Here is a 4,771-nt window from a genome sequence, read left to right as displayed (position 1 = left end):
CACCTGCCTGTTTTAACCCTGCAGATTGTCAGTTCCTGGAAGGCCTTCTTTGCCTTTCTGCCCCACAGGCTATACATTTTTAGAACGTCATTGGTTGCCACTTGCCGTAGCATGCGACATCCAGTTGAACCTCCAAGGCGTGTCAGGAAAAGTTGCTGTAAAACATATAGAAACACAAATTATACATGTAGAGCAAAGTGGAGTGCTTGTACAATCTCAGTTTGTAAGAGACGTTAGTTCAGTTATAATGATAATTGAAGTTATGCAATCATATAGTGTTAATCTTAGGGCAGGACTATGGCCACTTAATTGGCATTTAGTTCCTCCTCTCCTGTTGACCGAGACTCCTGTCGAGCTCCTGCAGCTCTGTGACTGTCAAGCAGGGCGACAGCAACATGTCATCGACTGGAGCAGAGGGAGGTGACAGGGAGCTCCTTAAGAGCATCCATCCGCAGTGCCATGCGGGTAACAGATGTCCTCATGGCTATGGAAAAATTAATGGTGTTAGTTTAGTTGTTATACATTATATACAGTACTTATATGTGAACAACTTAAGTGAGTCTTCTTAGCTCTCATTTCCCTGTCCATGGCTGAGCCACCTCCCTTTGTGTGATGAGTTCTGTTGTTAACAACAAAAAAGTTAAAGTTTCTGTCAAGTTCTTGTCATGCAATTGTATTTAATTAGAAAAATTCAATGCCACTGTACCTTTAACTGGGTCCCAAGCTGAAGTGGCAGGCCGAGCTTGCGTTAGAATAGACCCATCCAGCTCTGGGCGACCGGCTGGTTTCCTGTGTTGTGTTGACTCATCTAAAAAGAAAGAAGATATGAATATTGGTCAGTTCATTTACAGTAGATTTCTTGCACATGCCATTGCAAAAGATGAACCTATGCTGTTATGTTAGACAACAAGTTAGAAGTGAAATGAAGAAAATACATTTTCTTAGTCGTGAAAATTGTTTTATTGATAGATTCTTGTTTTAAGTATTTTCACCTAATACAGTTAAAAAACCTGGTTTTATCTAAGTCATATCAGTCTTAAAATAAATTATCTTGCTATGCTGTTTATCTTACTTTTTATAAGACCAATCATTTTTGAGTGAATCTAGTTGGTTCTGTTGACGTTTAGGGAACGTCATAACCCGGAGGTAACGTTCCCTAAAGAGTAGTTTTTCATTTGGTTCAAACTAACCTTTAGAGAACCATAAAATAATGTTCCCTAAACGTTCTGTGTTAGGGGGGTTGGACCACACAGAGCAGTTTTCCATCCTGTTGGTGTGATGTAGACTGATCTTCCTGCTGTGGTTTCTTTGCCTGCTGCCAGTGCCAAGTTCACCTTTTTCATATACCCCCAGGATTTGTGAGTACTGAGTATATTGCACTTGCATTTTATTTCATTGCTTCACAGTTTTAGGCCTCCATGCTCCCAAGCTTCCACTCAGGCCTTTTTTTGATTGCTGAGTACGAATGTTTAAGGTTGGGCCCACAGATAATTATTGAGGTTTACATATCTAAAGTATTTATGCATTTATTTGATTGAAACCAAAGCAGAGGTAACAAATTATAGTATACTCTGAAAGTTATATTGAGGTAACATATTTGAGTCATAAAAATAAGTACTTTTGTTTATTTACATTGGCCTCACTTGTTTACTTTTCTAATACACCATAAATGTGTTTTCTTTTTTTTTTTGTACTTTAACTAAATAAATTCCCCTATCTGGGTTTATTGTATTTAAAGTATACTTGTTGGGTCTGAGATTTTGTACATGTTTTATTCTGAGTTAGAATTTAAAAGAGTTATTAAGGTTAACATAAACCTTACCTACTTGATAACGGAGGCACCTCCAGCTATTTTAACGTTATTGAGAAACATAGATTTCTAACAAGCATTAGTTAGTACCTGTAATAGTGCCATCTAAAGTAAAAAAACAAACCCAAGCGCCTTCCCATAGTACTACTACACTAGAGACTATATAGCTGCGTGGGACGGGTGTGACATAGGGCTGCGCAATTAATCAAATTTTAGTCATGATCAAGATTTTTGGCTTCCCACGATCAAATCTGTGTGATGGAGTGATATTTTATATGTGTCATTTCATAGAATGCTCCGTTTTTTTTTTTGCAGAGCCCATCTACCGCTCTGTAAACCACTGTCTGATCATGTGCCAGTCAGAGTTGTTCCCTGCACCGCGCAGCTTAGTTTCTAGATGCAGACAGTCACAGAGGACAGATTAACGTGAGGAAAATTCAACAGATAGCAGTGTGTCATACGTCTCAAGGTTTACTTGTAAACGCAACATTTTGTCCCGTCTGTGTTGTTTTTCAGACAACATCAGTGACCAGTGCTAGTTAGTGTCTGTTAGCTCACAGGGCTCTAGAGTGCAACATTTTTGCACCTAATGTCCTCTCATCTGCTGCCTCTCCACAAACAAAATAATGTTGTTTATGTGGATATGGTTTCATTTTGCGTTACATGACCCATGTCTTCTGAAAGCCTTACCTGTTTTTAGATCTCTTCTCTTACTCTCAGCGCAGCCCCGCCCCCATTAACTCACACACGACTCCTCGGCAACATGGAGAGACACAGCGGCCACCGGTCCCCACTTCTGACATTTGTCCACAGTTTTAATTGTTATTAACACAGCTGTATATTGTTAAGCATGAACGGCGAACCTGTATTTGTGCCAGTGTTTCCGCTGGTAACTCTGCTATCGTGACCAACATGGTGAAAAACACAGAATAAGTTATTGAAGGCAACTAACTTCAGTTTGTAGAGTAATAGCGTGTGACACAGAGACTGCTGGACCTGGGCGAGAGGTGGCCCATGGCCAGAATATCATAGTTCATAAAAATGCAGCCCAATGACGATACCGACATTACATACACACAACGTGTGTAACTCCGCTGACCTGCCATTCGACCTGTGCTGGACCCATTCATAATGAGTCTGCCGTCACTCTGTTAGTTTGTCCATCACAATCCCCCTCTCTCCCTAGCTCTTTTAATCAGTTATTGTTAAAAACAAGTGAAGGAGCTTTCTCAGAGATAGATTTAAAAAACAAAAATACGTTGTAGTCTATTTATTTCAGGTAGCTAATTTTCATTAACATGTGTTGCAGCTGTATGTCTATACAACATACAACTTAAGACAGAAGAATGTAGCATAATATGGATGTGAAATCAGTTATAAATAGATGTGTGACTATAAAATTTGATTTGGTTAAAATCAACAAATAATTGTGATCACAATATTGATCAAAATAATCGTGATTATAATTTTGGCCATAATCGTGCAGTCCTAGTGTGACATACGTGTATATACAGTATGTATATATTTTTTTATTCCAGATGCAGTTGGAAGAGAAAGAGATGTGTCTTTTGCCTTCGGCAGAAGATGGCTTTTGGCTGTCCTGATGTCAATGGGGAGCTCATTCCACCATTAAGGAGCCATTACAGCAAACAGTCGGGATTTCATTTAGTGATTAGTTGTCCCTCGCTGTGAGGGGGCAGCAAGCACGTTGGCTGATGCAGAGCGGAGTGAGCGAGTTGGGGTATAGGGTTTGACCATGTCCTGGATTTAAACTGGGGCTTATCCGTTCATGGCCATGTATGTAAGTAGTCGTGTCTTGGAGGGGTTGCCGGAAGCAATTGGTAGCCAGTGAAGAGGGAGGTGTAGTGTGAGAGAACTTGGGGAGGTTCAAGTCAAGCTGCTGTCTTCTGAATGAGCTGCAGGCAGGCCTGCCAGGAGGGAGTTTTAGTAGTCTAGACGTGAAATGACTAGAGCCTGAACCGGAACCTGAACCTGAGCCGCCTTCTGCGTTAGAAGGGGATGTAGCCTTCTGAAATTATGCAGCACGTATCTACACAATCAGGTGGCTGGCAATGTTGGCAGCAAAGGAGAGTTGGTCATTGAGTGTCACACTTAGGTTTCTAGCAGTCTGGGTGGGGAGGACCACAGAGTTTTCAATTTTAATAGTAAGGTCCTGGGTAGGAAAGCTCGGAAAAGAAGCTTATCAAGGTTGAGTTTCAGATGGTGTGTGGACATCCAAGAAGATATCAGTCAGACAGGCCTGGATACGTGCTGCTACTTGTGTTTCTGACTCCGGAAAGAGAGTGAATGACAGACCCAAGACAGTTGGTGTACAGAGGAAAGAGAATGGGACCCAGGACTGATCCCTGAGGAACCCCAGTTTTGAGTGGACAAGGTTCTAAGATAGCTCCAAGTTACCCTATAGGTGCGGTCTGCCAGGTAAGATGTGAAGAATGAGAGCGCAGAGCTTGAGACATTGTATCTATAGCTTTCTGAGTGCTTGTGAAGTGGCCTCCTATAACCTTTGGACTCCAGAATAGATCTCACACACACACACACACACACACACACACACACAACATAAAAGTATAAGAGTTGAGGTTTTTACAGGATGATATTCACACCTGTTCATCTGTACATTTTTTTTCTTTAAAGGTCTCACTGACAGATATATTTAAACTACACATTAAAAAGACTATTAGAAGTCCCTCTTCCTCTTTGCACAGACTGAGACCCCCACTAGGCTTTCAAGAAGGATCAAGGCAGAATTAACCAACTTCCTTCCTCATTACTTGAAGTAAAAATAGATCTGCCAGTGTTGGATTGGTAATGACAACAGGGCGGGTAACATTTTCTCCCCTTTTATCCAATCATGCTCCTGATGTCCTGGAGGATGGCTGACAGAAAGATGGATGAATCTTTGGAGGGTTTGATGGCTAATTCTATAAAAGATGTAGTCAC

At 41.1% G+C, this 4,771-nt stretch overlaps 1 long non-coding RNA gene across 1 annotated transcript in view; it reads left to right on the top strand.

Moving 5' to 3' along the window:
• LOC116672563 (uncharacterized) overlaps positions 1 to 4,385 on the top strand; it is a 5,892-nt gene extending 1,507 nt beyond the window's left edge. Inside the window, exons 2-3 of the long non-coding RNA XR_004327600.1 lie at positions 1,236 to 1,358; positions 3,349 to 4,385. This is a non-coding gene — a long non-coding RNA (uncharacterized LOC116672563). The remainder of the gene's footprint in view (positions 1 to 1,235; positions 1,359 to 3,348) is intronic.
• Positions 4,386 to 4,771: the final 386 nt, after the last annotated feature.

The sequence above is a fragment of the Etheostoma spectabile genome, chromosome 1 (assembly GCF_008692095.1).
Source record: "Etheostoma spectabile isolate EspeVRDwgs_2016 chromosome 1, UIUC_Espe_1.0, whole genome shotgun sequence".
Taxonomy (NCBI): Eukaryota; Metazoa; Chordata; class Actinopteri; order Perciformes; family Percidae; genus Etheostoma; species Etheostoma spectabile.
The sequence above is the reverse complement of the archived record's forward strand: the minus strand, read 5'-3'. Positions and strand labels throughout refer to the sequence as shown.